The sequence below is a fragment of the Hoplias malabaricus genome, chromosome Y (genome assembly GCF_029633855.1).
Source record: "Hoplias malabaricus isolate fHopMal1 chromosome Y, fHopMal1.hap1, whole genome shotgun sequence".
NCBI classification, from domain to species: Eukaryota; Metazoa; Chordata; class Actinopteri; order Characiformes; family Erythrinidae; genus Hoplias; species Hoplias malabaricus.
In genome coordinates, this window is record NC_089820.1 from 27,689,105 (window position 1) to 27,707,087 (window position 17,983).

At 45.3% G+C, this 17,983-nt stretch overlaps 1 protein-coding gene across 1 annotated transcript in view; it reads right to left on the reverse strand.

Moving 5' to 3' along the window:
- The window catches only part of LOC136677736 (EMI domain-containing protein 1-like), a 63,105-nt gene that overhangs the window by 43,975 nt on the left and 1,147 nt on the right, over nucleotides 1–17,983 (reverse strand). The window lies entirely within an intron of this gene.

Here is a 17,983-nt window from a genome sequence, read left to right on the forward strand (position 1 = left end):
CAGATGAGCTACTGTCTCTGACTCTACATCTACAAGGTGGACCAACGAGGGAGGAGTGTCTCACAGAGTGGACAGAGAGTGGACCCAGGGTTTAAAAACTCCAGCAGCACTGCTGTGTCTGATCCACTCTACACCAGCACAACACACACTAACACACCACCACCACGTCAGTGTCACTGCAGCGCTGAGAATGATCCACCACCACATCACACCTGCTCTGTGGGGGGTCCTGAGCGCTGAGGAACAGGGGGAGAGGGGGGTAACAGATGGACTACAATATTCTCTTTACAGTCATTGCTGTTCTGGGAAGGCTTTACTGTGAGGATTTGATGGCATTCCATCAGGTTTTGTCCCTACTCAGCTCGCTCAGAACCAAGCGTCCAGGACCAGGACCAGAATCACCTGATGGAGCAGAGGCAAGTAGGGACCATGTAGTGGCAAAGCGCCAGTGGGGAACACACCGTCTGATCTGACCGGATCAAGACCAGACTCTCGCGGCCTGTTCAGAACGAAGCCAAAGAGAAGAACCAAAACAAACGTGGCTCAGTTCTGGGCCTGACTCGCGCGGAGCGATCAGAGAAGAGTGAAAAGGAATGTCCATCAGATCTCAGAGAGAAAGGGAGAAAGAAACAAAAGCTCCATTGATAACCGCAGATTGAATACACTTCCACAGAGCAGCCTTTACTCCTCCTCCTCCTCGAGGATAAGACGAAGAGACGTGAGGCCTTCCCTCTGGAGCGCTAATGGAGGGAGGAACACATGGAAGTAATTATATTAAACATATGTCGGAGGGATATTATCAACGTAACGATGTACAAACACTTCTGACAAGCTTCATATGTTAGAGAACAGTGCACAGGGCACGACATGGAAAACAATTATCGCTGATCTCCTTCTGGGAGTCCGTGTGTGTGTGTGTGTGTGGGTGTGTATCCACAGGCTGATTGTATGCAGGTGTGTGTGTGTGTGTGTGTGAAGGCAATGCAGAGAAACGTTACCCTCAGGTCAGGACTTTCCATGTGGAGGTCTCTCTCTATCTCTGTGTGTCGCTGTGTGTACATTTATTTTTTTTTATTAAATGCATAAGCGGTGTCTACAGTTTGTTTGTGATGTAGATCGTGATAATGTTCAGTTTATAAAATGTAAGCAACCATTCGTTATATTTATCTCTTTATTCTCTGCCCAGGAATGATCTCAGACTGATCTCAGACATAGCAACTGTTGCTAGGTTGGACAAGCTTGGCAGCTCACTGGCTTTGAACCCAAATAACTCACTATTCCCTACATTACTCACTATAGAGTGCACTACTACAGTGAACTGGACTCAGGGGGTAGTGAACTATGTAGTGAACAGTTTCACACACAGCATTAGAGTTGATTTTAGGGGGGTTCTCTTTTCAAGTCTAGGTTCCTCACTGCGATCACACATCTTCTTTTGAGGATTGTTCTTCTTTCTAGTTTTGGGTTCTGTCTGTGGTTCTACGCCTCTCACTGAGGGAGAGTCTCTGTGTGAGTCTTGGTTCCTATCAATGATTCATGTTCTGTGGAAGGCTCACTTTAAGTTTTGGCTCCTCTTAATGCTTCCAATTCTTTTCCTGAGGAAATTTCTGATTTTGGGTTCTAGGTGCTGTCAGTGGTTCCTGTCCTGAGGAAGGTTCTGTTTCAAGTGCTGGTTCCGTCCTTTTGTGGTTTTTCCTTGTTTTTGTTCTTCTTATTGTTCTGAGGAGTGTTCTGTTTTGAGTGTTGGTTCCTTTCAGTTCTGAGAAGTGTTCTGTTCCGAGGCTTGGTTCTTGTTCTGAGGAGTGTTCTGTTCCGAGGCTTGGTTCTTGTTCTGAGGAGTGTTCTGTTCCGAGTGGTTTTCCTCTTTTTCCACGGGAGCTGTTCCTGTTCTTGTTCCTGTTCTTGGAGCTAGGACCGGGATTTGTGTGAAGTCTCATTGTGACGAGGCTGTATCTCTGAGGGAAGTTTCTGGGGGCACAGGTCTCCCGGGGAACCTTCGCTATGCTAACACGCTAACAGGTCCCACATATGTGTGCTCTGCAGTGAGAGAGTGTCCTGCTTCACCGGCCTCAAACATTCCAGCAATTTCCTCAAACCTCAGGCTTTAAACACAACACAGCCATGGACAGGGTCCCCATACACCACAACACACACACTCACTCACACACATAACAACACTAAACACACCGGGGGACTGACACATGTACATGGAAATAAATACCATGCCACTTCACCCTATGCACACTGAGGACATAGACACACACACATACACACACACACACACACACACACACACCATGTTAAAGCACATTTGGCCATGGTTATGAAATGTAAGGTTATTCCTGTTTATGCTCACTATGAAAACAGGGGATAAATGCCATATATGTACACACACACACACACACCTACACACACACATATGGCTTATTAATATACACAACACAAATATATACAAATTAATATATACTGCTTTACAACTTTCAAATGATCTTTTTCAAATCTAGAACTATTACAAACTGCTGTAATTAACTACAACTCTAACAGACCCCTAGAGGGCGCTAGAAGAAACTGCACTGATATTCATTCATTCATTCGTTTATTCAATGTCTGTAACCATTATCCAGTTCAGGGAGACGGTGGGTCCGGAGTCTACCCGGAATCACTGGGCGCAAGGCAGGAACACACCCTGGAGGGGGCGCCAGTCCTTCACAGGGAACATGAGTTTGTTAAATCCACAGCACACATTATTTAAAATCATTATTTATTCACCACTAAATCTAGACACTAGATGATCACCTCAAATAATACACACTCCACGAGGAGAGACTTGGACAAAGTTAAACACAGTCACACCCAGAGGATTACACTGGATGAATGTGACTGGGTTCATTCTAATGTTGGGGGTTTTTTGTTGTTTGTTTGTTTTTGAGTAAATAAACACTCACTGCTCAGATCAATAGCTTTTAAATCTCACTCTCCGCTGAAAACCTCTGCACAGCACTGTGTGTACAATCTGAACAATTACACACTGCTGATGTGGAGCAGTGCGCTGAAGGAAACAGCATATACATATACAGCATAAAACTACATATTACACACACACTCACACACACTCACACTCACACACACTCACACACGTCCAGACCCCAGCTCAGCAGGAGCAGGCTGTCCCCTCGGTCGGAGACACTCTTTATGGATATAAATATAATCTGATTATTCTCCAGCATGCTGCGGTGCCTCTGTGTGTGTGTGTGTGTGTGTGTGTGTGTGTGTTTCTCACTATTTCTCAGCCTCCCTCACACCTCCTTACATCCAGCATTATTTAAATTTGTAAAAATCCTGAACCTGACGCTCTTTTCCGACAGATCCTACTGTTTTGTACCATTGTGTACCGTTCTGTACCATTGTGTACCGTTCTGTACCGTTGTGTACCGTTCTGTACAGTTGTGTACCGTTCTGTACTGTTCTGTACCATTGTGTACTTTTGTGTACTGTTCTGTACCAATGCGTACTCTTCTGTACCGTTGTGTACTATTGTGTACTGTTCTGTACTGTTGTGTACCTTTTGGACCATTGTGTACCATTTTGTACTGTTGTGTACAGTTCTGTACCATAGTGTACTGTTGTGTACCGTTGTGTACTGTTCTGTACCATTGAGTACTGTTCTGTACCTTTGTGTAGTTTTCTGTACCATAGTGTACTTTTGTGTACCATTGTGTACTGTTCTGTACCGTTGTGTGCCGTTCTGTACCATTGTGTACTAGTGTGTACTGTTCTGTACTGTTGTGTACTGTTCTGTACCGTTGTGTACTGTTCTTTACAGTTCTGTACCGTTGTGTACCATTGCGTACTGTTCTGCACCGTTGTGTACTGTTCTGTACTGTTGTGTATCGTTCTGTACCGTTGTGTACAGGTGTGTATTGTTCTGTACAGTTGTGTACTGTTCTCTACCATTGTGTACTTTTGTGTACTGTTCTGTACCATTGTGTATTGTTCTGTACCGTTGTGTACTGTTCTGTACCGTTCTGTACTGTTGTGTACTTTTGTGTATTGTTCTGTACCGTTGTGTACTGTTCTGTACCGTTGCGTATTGTTGCGTACTGTTCTGTACCGTTGTGTACTATTGTGTGCTGTTGTGTACCGTTGTGTACCTTTTGGACCATTGTGTACCATTTTGTACTGTTGTGTACAGTTCTGTACCATTGTGTACTATTGTGTACTGTTCTGTACCGTTGTGTACTGTTGTGTACTGTTCTGTACCGTTGTGTATCGTTGTGTACTGTTCTGTACCATTTTAGAGGCTGCATCATTTAAGGAGGTATGGAGTTACCAGAAGGTAACTGCTGCTCAATGTAAAGTGGGAAAGAAGCACAAGGATGTAATGATCTCTTTTTTTAAGGTGGTGCAGTGGCAGCAGGGAATAACTGCTGCAAAATTTAAAGTGGAATGAAATGCCAGAATGTAATGGTCCCTCCATATTTAAGGTGGTACCAAAATGTAAATGTCGAACCATTTAATGTGGAGCAGAAGCAGCTCAATAGAAGCAGCTGTAGATAAACCTGAGGTTTAAAACAGCAGAGAAACCGTCCCTTGTTTCTCAGGCATTTCTCAGGTTATGGAAGGAGCTGACGTTTCCTAGGATCCCAATGGGGTCACGATGCTAATGCAAGGTTTTTAAAGCCTCTGGTTCCTCAGTAAAGCCTCCTTTAGCCTCAGGCTGGAAGACCTGGGGGTGGATTACGGCAGCGGAACCTGGCAACCAGCCCGAAAGCCAGATTAAAATATGGTGTGGTATTTAAAACATGTCTGCTCTTTATGTTCTGCCCTGAAGCAGCAGCTGGACAGGAGCGGGGTGTTAGGGTCAGTTCAGGAGGAAACTGGTTCAGGACACCTTTTAAAACCATGTCTAATGAGCTTCATTGTTAAAAAGACCAGGTAACAGTAATAGTTAACATGTCAGAGGGTTAAATACCCTCAGGGCGAAGGGGTCCGACTGGACGGTACAGACCAGCTGGACTTCAGAAGTTTCTTTTAAACCACTCTCCATGTGTTTTTAAGTTTATAAAAATGTTTGTTAATCTTAAAGACACCACAGAATAAATGTTTACTCTAGTCCTGGGTTTAAATTCATGCAGTAAAGCAGTTTAACGCTGTGTAGCCATTACCTGTTTTGGCTTATTTTGGCCATTTGTGTTTGGTATCGTATTTTATTCAGATGTCTCTCTCATTTACTCTCTCTCCAAACATTTTTCCATTTTTTTTTATTAGACGATAAATTACATCAATATTAAAATAAACGCATCGTCAATCTGACCCCATCTTCATTCATTCATTGTCTGTAATCTTTATCCAGTTCAGTCCAGAATCATTGGGCGCAAATCAGGAACACACCCTGGAGGGGGCGCCAGTCCTTCACAGGGCGACACACACTCACACATTCACTCACACCTACGGACACTTTTGAGTCTCCAATCCACCTACCAACGTAGGAAACCGGAGCAACCGGAGGAAACCCACACAGACACAGGGTGAACACACCACACTCCTCACAGACAGTCACCCGGAGGTAACCCACGCAGACACAGAGAGAACACACCACACTCCTCACAGACAGTCACCCGGAGGTAACCCACGCAGACACAGGGAGAACACACCACACTCCTCACAGAGAGTCACCCAGAGGAAACCCACGCAGACACAGGGAGAACACACCACACTCCTCACAGAGAGTCACCCAGAGGAAACCCACACAGACACAGAGAGAACACACCACACTCCTCACAGACAGTCACCTGGAGGTAACCCACGCAGACACAGGGAGGACACACCACACTCCTCACAGACAGTCACCCGGAGGAAACCCACGCAGACACAGAGAGAACACACCACACTCCTCACAGACAGTCACCCGGAGGAAACCCATGCAGACACAGAGAGAACACACCACACTCCTCACAGACAGTCACCTGGAGGTAACCCACGCAGACACAGGGAGGACACACAACACACCTCACAGACAGTCACCCGGAGGAAACCCACGCAGACACAGGGAGAACACACCACACTCCTCACAGACAGTCACCCGGAGGAAACCCATGCAGACACAGAGAGAACACACCTCACAGACAGTCACCCGGAGCGGGACTAGAACCCACAACCCCACCTATGACAGAGACACTACCTGCTGCTCCCATTTTGTGAACTTTTAATCCAACATTAGCATGACTTTTTAAAACACATTTTAATTGTGATGTCTGTTTTTTACATTGTCTCTCCACATGCAACACAATGTGTTCAGTGTATAGTTACAAAGTAAAGCAATTTCATCGTGTGTAAAAGCTCTTAAAATGGCTGTCTATGAGCTGAGAGACAACTGACATTTTAGCTTTGCCACTGATCACAGCCACAGCACAAAAAAAGGTCCTGCTCTGAACGTACGACGTCGGAACTTCGGAGGCATTTCCCACACTCCCTGGAACACAGCGCCAGCGTGGGGAGAGAGAACAGCGAGCGGGGCTCTGAGGCTCCTTTTTGTTTGGTCTTTTTTCTTCTTTTCCTTCTCATTTTTCATCTGCTGCTTTTCTTTTCTTCCTCCCACGAAAAAACTAAACTCGCACAATGCTGCAATTAGCTCCTGACTCCAGAGCACTGCGGCCAGGCCACGAAACTAACTGCACACGGCTGTTTCTTTCTCTCTGTCCTACACACACACACACACACACACACACACACACACACACACACACACAAAGAATCAGGTCACCCTCAGAGTGATCTGGAATCTCCCATTCAGGGCTGGACAAGGCACTAATGTCCCGTGTTCTTGAACAAATGAAAGAGTGAGTGTCCAAAAATCCATAGACACCCCTGTAGTGAGTGAACTCTTAAATATTATGGTTCTTCAGGATGGTTCTTCTGTACAGAACCATAAACACTTGAAAGCCTTCTTCATATTCATGGAGAATGTTCTAAAGGATTCTGTAATCGCACCAAAATAGATTCTTCTACAGTTACAATGCCGAGCTCGTTACAATAAAAGAACCGGTTCAGTGCCGTACAGAACCCTTTTCTGAAAGGTGCTAGAAAAGAAACATCTATAGCACATTCTGTATCAGTCTGAAGAACCCTTTCACTGTGCCTAGAAGCCTTTAATCATTCAGGCTTCAATTTAAAACAGATTTCTTAACCAAATGACATTAATGTTTAAATGAACTTTAAGCTGAACACATTGAGGACACAATAGCTCCGTCCCAAACCCCACTGAGCTCCCTAAGTAGGCTGACTCCGTAGGCAGCTGTTTGAGTAGACAGCACTCTGACGGTCGTCTGTCCTCATGAGGCACATTATTGTGACGCTGTAGTTAGACAGCGGTTGTGTCACGGCTTGTTCCCGCCCACAGCACACTACCGTGGCCTCAGCGCCATGGATTCTGTGATTTTAATTATTTTTGCTCCGGAAGAAGAGAAAGAGAGACGGGAGTTGTGCTTGTGTTGCATCATGGGATTGCCTTCACAGCTGGCGAACGGCTCGATGTTTGCCAGATTAAGGCATCTCAGTAGGCAGTATATTTAAGGTGTCTAAGGATTGGGACAGTCTACTGTGTCAAGAGTGCACACACTGTGATGTAAAATGCTCTCTTTGTAAACAGCTCACTATGTTTTGGGACAGACCTCTAGGCCACAAACACTGTGGGATGTGTTAAAGTCACCCTGCCCAATGCCAAGGGTCAACCACAGAGGTGTAAAACCCCTCAGGACAGAAGTAAAACAATAAAGGTTATGTCCCAATTGTGAACTTAATGCTAATTGTAGTGTTGTGAGCAGTATTTAGTGTAATTATAAGTGTCAAAGGTGAATATAGTTAACAATCCACAGTACACACTTAGTACCCGTGGGTAATGAAGGTCACTGTCCCACAGAAAAGGAGGAGTTTCTAATGTATTTGTCCCAAATAGTGCCCTGTTCCCTACGTAGTGCACTTCACAGTTATTAAACCAACAAATCTGCACCCAGTGCACTACGTTTTAGACAGAGGGTCATGAGTCTTATATCAAATATAAATGGTTTTATTATCTGACGTACAGTGCACTATTTTAGTGCAGACACTGTTATTTATGACCTACACTGTGCACTACGCAGTGTGGAGGGATATATTTGAGTTTCAGAGAGCTGTAAAACAGTTCATTTATGTCCTGTTAATTTAAGAAAGAACCAGTGCAGTGTGTTTATATTTTGTGCACTAGCCTGCAACACTCACACTATTATAGTTAATACATAGTGTATACAGTTCGGTATTAGTGTGTAATACACAATTGGAACGCAGCCGAATAATCCACTTGGGGAAATGGAGTCTCTGCTTTAAACTCCTCTATGGCTGTGAACACACACACACATACACACACACAGAGCAGCCCACGGGAGCTCTGGCAGATTTCATGGCATTTCACAACATGAACTACATCATAATTCAAATAATAAAGAAATAACCTCACTCTGCACAGTAAATTCACACATGTTAAATCAACACTATTAGTGTTAACAGTTAGAGTGCTAAATTATTACACAAACAGTGTTGATTTAACACTGGTGAATTTAAAGTGTATGACAGATGATGACGTTACTGAACACACAGGGTCTTTAAGAGAGAAAACTGAGATTTACATTTTATCTTGTGGTCATCAGGCTGTCTCTCGTCTCCCGCAGCTCCTGGGGAGCAACTGCAGCGGCTGACTCTGGAACCTGCATCGGCCTCGCACTCGCGAGATTATAATTGCGTGTGTTATTGTGACGTATCTCGAGTGCAGACTGAGTTTGACAAAAAAAACTGGCACCGAAACAGAAGGAGATCGGTCTGAACATTCATCAAGCCTATGGAGTTCCTCTGGAATGAATTAAAGTGGTGCCTGTGCTCCAGAACTAATCACCAGCCCCTGATCTGACTCAAGTTTATGTGGCTGAATGCCATCAAATCCTCACAGCAATGTTCTAAAAGCTAGTGAAAAGCCTTTCAGGAAGTGTAGGGGCTGTTATGCTGTAAGCGCTGGTCTCTGTGTAGTGTGTATTAACATATATTAAGGTTAAGGTGATGATGGAGTAATCTGTGAATCATACCAGACAGGAAACACACACACACACACACACACACACACACACACACAGAAACGGACCCCTGGGCTGTTTGTTTGGTTTCAGCAGACAGTCAGAGTCAGGGCGAGTGACTTTGATCCTGTGTGAAGCCCCTGGGGAGAGAGCGATAGTGGCGTTTAAAAGGCGTAGACGACACTTACCTCCTGTTATCAGCTAATCTCACATCTCTCCATCAGCTGCACTGAGATACAGGCTTCAGCAGACGGAGCTCATTATATGGCCCCTGTTCCTGCAGTAACAGTTATAGCATCTACACTGTACTGCCAAAAGTATTCACTCACTTAACCAAATCATTGAATTCAGGTGTTCCAATCACTTCCACGGCCACCGGTGAATAACTCTAAGCCCCGCAGGCATGCAGACTTCTTCGACAAATATTTGTAAAAGAATTGTTCGCTCTCAGGAGCTCAGTGAATTCCAGTCTGATACAGTAAGAGGAAGCCACCTGTGCAACACGTCCAGTCGTGAAATTTCCTTGCTTCTAAATATTCCACAGTCAACTGTCAGTGGTGTTGTAACAAAGTGGAAGCGATTGGGAACCACAGCAACTCAGCCACAAATTGGTAGGCCACAAAATGACAGGGATTCCAAGGTCATTGACTTTCTGCAGAGTGACCTTGCTGGAGAACGGGACTTGTCTGCTTACATTGTGACAAGTGTAAGATTTGGTGGAGGGGGATTTTATGGTGTGATATAGCTTTTCAGGAGTTGGGCTCGGCCTCTTAGTTCCAATGAAAGAAACTCCTAGTGCTGCAGTGCACCAAGAGATTATGGACAATTTCATGCTTGTTCCAACTTGACTGTGCACAAAGCAAGGTCCATAAAGACATGGATGAGTGTGTTTGGTGTGGAAGGACTTGACCGGCCTCAACCCAAAATCACACCTTTGGGATGAATCAGAGCGAAGACTGAGAACCAGGTCTCATCCAACATCCAACAGCCTGACCTCATGTTAAACCCTATGGATTAGGAATGGGATGTCAGTCAAGTTCATGTGTGTGAGAAGGCAGACGAGCAAAGACTTTTGGTAATGTAGTGTACATTTCTGTGAGGATTTGATGGCAATCAGGCATGTCTACATCAGTGAGATCAGGCACTGATGTTATAGTCCTGGATCATGAACACCATCCATCCCTTCAAAGCTGAGGGGGTCTTTACACCCCGCTAAACCACGCTTGGCACGTAGCATTAGGAACTAAATTTAAGCTCATGTGCAGCTGTTCCAGACCTCAAACTCCAGTTATGACAGCAGCCATTGCCTCAAATTTTGTGCATTTATAGGTACTTAATAATCCAATCTTAATCAGATTTCTGATTATCTGATTATTGAAGTGGTCTTGTAAAATGTATACACTGACATCTGAGGTATGTTCTAGATTCAGAAATTACTCACAAAATCAGGATTTGTGCAGTTATCAGATCATTACATGCAGGTAAACACACTCATTGGTCCACTACCGAAACATCTTCATGAATGAGGCACTGGTAGGCGGAGCTGTATTTAATGCACTGAAGCTGATTCATCAACTGCGCACAGGTCTCTGCTTGTTTCCACATGATACGAGAGTGTCATCAGTCAAGTGATGAAGAGTTCAAAGGCTGGTCAGTGGGGTCAGATCTGCAAAATATGGCCTGTAAAGTGCAGGGTTTGTCCATCAATACAACAACGTGACAGCGGAGAGAGGGTTCACATCTGTCAGACGTCCAGTAAACATCAGTGGCCGGTGTAAACATGTGGGCGGGGCTTGGGATAACATCAAAATACATGAACACTAAGGGAGAGAGAAAAGGAGAAAAATAAGACAGACATTTAAAGAAACACAGACGGGAGGAGGAAAACAGAAAAGATACAGTGAGGAAAACGAAGCAATGAAAGAATGAAACAGATTGAAAAGAGAGAAGTGAAGGGGATTGAGAGAAAGGAGAGAAAGACAGGCAGAGAGAGAGACAGAGAGAGAGAGAGAAAATAATGGTTTCAGGTGTGTCTCTATTGTGTTTCCGGTTTAAGACGATTTCCTTTTCACACACACACACACAGAGAGAGAGAGAGAGAGAGAGAGAGAGAGAGAGAGAGAGAGAGAGAGAGAGCCATAAGGAGAGAATAAGAGGCAGGAAAGGAAAAAGGAAAAAGAAGAGAAAGAAATATAGTGAGAGAAAAAAGAAAAAAAAAACAGAGAATGGTATTTTAAATCAAGGGGAAAGTAACATTGAAACAAAGACTGCCAAAAACATGTTTAGAGAGAGAGAGAGAGAGAGAGAGGGTCACTCACTTTTCTGTATAGTCTCTCACCCCAGGGAGACACTGAGGGGGTGAATAACCCAATTAGAGCCAAGAGCGTTGCAGAAAGACAGAGGAGATTAATGAAGCAAAGAAAGAAAGAAAGCACCACAAAGTGCCAGAAAAACGAGAGCGAAAGAATCACGAAGTGGAGGAGTGCAGAGGAAGACCCTGACCATGTCCCAGAGGTCACTGCTAATGGGGTGCACATGCTGGGGGTGGGGCTAATGACCAAACATCAACAAGACTCAACTAGGGGTCAAAAGATCACAGGCAATAAGGAGGACAAGGTGGAGGGATTTCCCCATGGAAGAAACACAGTCCATAACATAATCAGACACTAACAAAAGCATACTGACACACACCAGCCGTTTACTCCTACATACAGTTACACACTGAAATACTGACTCACACCAGCTACAGCCGTTTATTCCTACATACAGTTACAGCACCGAAATACTGACTCGCACCAGCTACAGCCATTTACTCCTACATACAGTTACAGCACAGAAATACTGACATACACCAACTACAGCCGTTTACTCCTACATACAGTTACAGCACCGAAATACTGAAACACACCAGCTACAGCTGTTTACTCCTACATATAGTTACAGCACCGAAATACTGACACACACCAGTTACAGCTGTTCACTCCTACATACAGTTACAGCACTGAAATACTGACACACACCAGCTACAGCTGTTCACTCCTACATACAGTTACAGCACCACAATACTGACACACACCAGCTACAGCCTTTTACTCCTACATACAGTTCCAGCACCGAAATACTGACTCACACCAGCTACAGCTGTTTACTCCTACATACAGTTACAGCACTGAAATACTGACACACACCAGCTACAGCCTTTTACTCCTACATAGAGTTACGGCACCACAATACTGACTGAATAAAGCGTAGTTTGGATGGTATCTGCTGAGAGACAGAGAGAGAGAGAGAGAGAGAGAGAGAGAGAGACCGAAATACTGACACACAGCAGCTACAGCCGTTTACTCCTACATACAGTTACAGCACCAAAATACTGACTGAATAAAGCGTAGTTTGGATGCTGTCTGCTGCCAGTTAATCTAGTTAAACAATACACCGTAATGTTGTAACGTCTGAGAAAAGACCCTCAGCATAATTTTCTTTCAAGTTCACTTTTTAAACAACAGGGTAAAGGTCTGAACTAGTCAAGTTTAATTATTAATAAACACAAGGCTTTCACAAGCATGTGTGTTGTGTTGTTCAAACAGTTACCAAGTCCTCACTAATGGTTACTTGTGTGACACAGGTTTATTTAAGTCTGATGTAGACTAGTAACACAGCTTAACACAGCTTAGTACAAAACGGTGCAGCGCAGCTCATTTACAACTAGACTCCACAGGTCTCTTGCTTGCCCTCATTACCCCCTCTGGTTCCCCCAGGGGGAGCTATCTGGAAAATTCAGCAGAGAATGCCTTCAGTTCCCCTCTATGGATGTTTAATAGGAACATATTATAAAAACATACTGCAGTGCATTAAAAATGATCATTAATATTTTATCTTGTTAACACTTTATAACACATTAACTTGGAAAATGTATATATCATCGCTCTCCAAGAATAAACATTTTATTTTATTACATCATTGGTACATAGCAGCTGTCCTTCAACGGATCAACAGAAACGCTCCAGAATTCCTTTGAATAAAACCTTTTTACATTGAAAGTTAAGAAGGTTTGTCCCTTACCCACTTTTAAGAGATGTGTGTTTCTCTTTGGACAGTGACGATGTGTAAAGGAGGCACTGATTTGAGGGCCACGTTATAAAGCAATTCACTTAAAACATTTGTCAACACGCAGTATTAACAGATCAAATGTAAGAAGGGAGTATAGGAGCAGAACAAAGCAGGAACAAATATTGTGTCCTCACAGGGAGTTTCGTTTGTTTTATTGTCTGTGGTTTAACTACAAAGTCAGCAGAGTTCATCCTTACAAAGGACAATAAACCAACACACACACACACACACACACACACACACACACAGAGACAGAGAGAGACAGAGAAACAGAGAGAGAGAGAGACAGAGAGAGAGACACAGAGAGAGAGAGAGAGAGAGAGAATTTAACTCAGGAGCTGAACTGCTGAAGGCCTTAAACAGTCGAATAACTCACTATCCAAATCGTCACACAGTGACAGGAACAAAACAGCCATGTTTATATTTACTGTGGGGGAACTGAGACTAAAAGATGTTCCTCTAGAACCTTCTGGATGTTCTAGATACACCACTGAGTGTGACCTGGAGTTGCAGTGTAAACAGATATACGCTAATACCTCATTTACATAACACACAGCTTCTGATTAAATACGTTGCAACTTTCTGAAGTGTGTGAGTTAATGTTATTGTCTGTGGTTTTGCCACAGAGCCATTAGAAGGCTATAAAACACACACACACACACACAAAGCTATATATCATTACTGTGATTATTGTCAGGCGCGGAAATGTGTGTATGGCGCTTGCTAAATAAGTGAAACACTTCACACCACACTGATGTGTGAAAGCCAACACTTCGCCCACAGTGGCGTGCGTGTGTGTGCGTGTGCATGTGTGTGTGATAGCCACTGATCCTGCCAGTGTGTGGTAGACGTGATTTATGTTTGGCTTTAAGGTGGGAGGGGCTTCCAGCGCAGCCTCAGAGGAGGATATCATTGCCGTCACATCATAACACAAGACAAAGATCTCATTTCCCATCATTAATTTTTCATCTGTCGCTGCACAGTGTGTGTCGCTCGTCCTCTAGTCCTTCATCAGTGACACAGGACGCTGTCGGCTGGATGTTTTTGGTCGGAGGACTGTTCTCGGTCCAGACACTGAGGGGTTTATAAACTCCAGCAGCACTGCTGTGTCTGATCCACTCGCACCAGCACAACACACACTAACACACCACCACCACGTCAGTGTCACTGCAGCGCTGAGAATGATCCACCACCACATCACACCTGCTCTGTGGGGGTCCTGAGCGCTGAGGAACAGCGGGGGGGTAATGAAGTATGCAGAGCAACAGACGGGCTAGAGTCTGTAACTGTAGAACTACACTTCTCCGGTGTGGACAGTGGAGCTGAGAGAGTGTACAGTGAGAGTAGAAACAAGGATGTTTCGTAGCTCTCTGCAGCAACTCTGACTGCATCTGTGAAGGCATCCTGAGAATCCAGCTCAGAAAAATGCAGGAAGGGGGCAGTAGGATCAGAGCTGGGGGAGAGGAGGGGGCACTGCTTTAAGACAGTGATATTGGATCCCATTCCTTTATCTTATTGCAGTGAAAAGGCCCCCACCCTCAGGCCCACGACTCACAGTGGGGTCCAGCTGCTGGTGTTTGGTAAACACAGAGTTTGACTGAGAGGAGATAAACTTTACAATGAAGAGCCCTCAGACACTCCTCCACACCTGCACACTTCAGAGACACACACCACACGCACACAGACACACACACACAGACACACACCACACGCACACAGACACACACACACACGCAGACACACACACACGCACATACACACACACGCACATACACACACACAGACACACACACACACGCACAGACACACACAGACACACACCACACGCACACAGACACACACACACACACACTCACATACACACACAGACACACACGCACATACACACACACACACACACACACACAGACAAAGACACACACACAGACGCACACACACAGACACACACACGCACACAGACAGACACACACAGACAGACACACACACACACACACACACACACACACACACACACACACACACACACAGACAGACACACACAGACAGACAGACAGACACACACACACAGACACACACAGGCAGACAGACAGACAGACACACACACACACACACACACACACACACACACCTCCCTCCCTTCGGCAGCCTGCAGAGATCACAGTCTGTCCCCAATCTCAAACTGTGGTGTCTAGCATTGACACGGCACACGTCTACTTTAAAAACACATGGTGGTTTCCTACCCTCCTCCAAACGTTACAAAGTGCAGTTTCTGCAGTGCTAAGCAGGAAGTGGAAAGGACAGAGGCTCTACTCTCTCTCCGTTACAGATTAGTGGAGCATCACAATGATTTTGAAGTGTTCCTTTAAAGCCCTTGATGAAAATAACAGAGATGGGAGGAGCTACTGGATTTACACACTGCCGTCACACAGTGGATCAGACACAGCAGTGCTACTGGAGTTTTTAGAATGTCCACTGCTCTGAGAACAGCTCTCCCACTAAAAATACCAAGCCCTCAATGACCTCATCTTCCAGTCGTGAAGAGCGATGACGTGTGAGAAGATGGTAAACATGTTACTAACCTCCACACAGTTGTTATAACTGATGTTATAAACAGTTTAATGGTAAAGTAAAGAGTCGGACACACGTTCGTAACACATTTGTCTTGAGCTGCCGCCACAGCTTCCAGAAACTCTCCTCTGATCCTTTGTGGATGTGAGAGTGGAGCATCGTTCAGCAGCTGAGATTATCCTCGTATTTAAACCGTACGTAACACCACTACACTCCTCCTCCAGCTCCTCCATTCTCCAGAAAACCAGTGAGGACCACGATAACGTATTCCCCACACATCAGCCTGCACGGGATTAATAACCTGGGGTTAAAAAATACATTAAGGCAAAAATACAAATTTCTCCAGCAAATGTTCTTCACTGTCCACCATTTATTTTTCTTCACCACAGGTTTAACCTTTTTCATTTCATTAGCGCCACCATGTGGAGTAGTGAAACAGACTTTAGTAGATCAAACTGGACGGCAAGTTTAGTGCGCCTATGTTTCAATAAAAATATCAATATTTCACGCCACGTATTGTTAATAAATTGCAAACGGAAACGAGACGATATCGTATCAATATTTTGTCCCACCCCTAGTACACACAGGGCTGAGGGGAGGGGTTCAGCCGCGGTCCTACTCCCAAACATTTGTTATTACATAACTCCATTAATCGGGAGGAATTAATCTTTCCTGTGTGTGAGAGAGTGACAGCAGTTAAGGGGTGGTTTAGCTGCTGTGTCCATGGTAAAGTTTTGCTGGCTGAAAGCCATCAGTGAGGTTTCTAATGTTGCTTTTCCACTGCATGGTACCTACTCTCCTGGACCCTGCCAAACCCTCCTGGTTTTATCCTGGACTCTACCAGACTCTCACCCAGACATTCCCAGACCCTCCTGGATTCTAACTGACCTGCCTGGATTATCCTTGACACTCCTGTACTCTACCTTACTCTCCTGGATTCTACTAGACTCTACCTGACTCTCCTGGACTCTACTGGACACTCCTGGACTCTATCAAACTCTTCTGGACACTCCTGGACACTTCTGGACACTCCTGGACCCTATCAAACTCTTCTGGACACTTCTGGACTCTACCTGACTCTCCTGGATGCTACCTGACACTCCTGGACTCTCATGGACTGTACTGGACACTCCTGGACTGTACCAAACTCTTCTGGACACTCCTGGACACTACCTGACTCTCCTGGACTCTACCTGACTCTCCTGGACTGTACTGGACACTCCTGCATGCTACCTGACTCTCCTGGACTGTACCAAACTCTTCTGGACACTCCTGGACTCTACCTGACTCTCCTGGACTGTACTGGACACTCCTGGACTCTACCAAACTCTTCTGGACACTCCTGGACTCTACCTGGCTCTCCTGGACTGCACTGGACACTCCTGGACCCTATCAAACTCTTCTGGACACTTCTGGACCCTACCTGACTCTCCTGGATGCTACCTGACACTCCTGGACTCTCATGGACTGTACTGGACACTCCTGGACTGTACCAAACTCTTCTGGACACTCCTGGACACTACCTGACTCTCCTGGACTCTACCTGACTCTCCTGGACTGTATTGGACACTCCTAGATGCTACCTGACTCTCCTGGACTGTACCAAACTCTTCTGGACACTCCTGGATGCTACCTGACTCTCCTGGACTGTACTGGACACTCCTGGACTCTACCTGACTCTCCTGGACTGTACTGGACACTCCTGGACTCTACCAAACTCTTCTGGACACCCCTGGACTCTACCTGACTCTCCTGGACTGTACTGGACTCTCCTGGACTCTACCAAACTCTTCTGGAACTACCTGACTCTTGTGGATGCTACTGGACTCTCCTGGACTGTACCAGACACTCCTGGACTCTACCGGACTCTTCTGGACACTCCTGGACTCTATCAGACTCTCCTGGTTTCTAATTTCTGTTGGTCCCTGGTTGGGTTTCCACTCACACAGCTCCCCCACAGAAATGTATCCGGTGTCGTCTCAAACCCCGTCCCTCTCCGATGTCCCTCTGTGTCCCTGCTGTTGTCCCCTGGCTCAGGCAGCGGACCACCGTCACTGTTCAGCACATGAGGGAGGGCTGGAACTCCTCCGCAGCCCACACCAAAGAAACTGGGCTCTGAGGAGCGCGAGAGCTCAGCTGCAGCCTGCACTTGCTACATTCTCCAGGCACCAGTCTCTCTCAGTCTCTTTCTCAATCTGTTTTTCTGT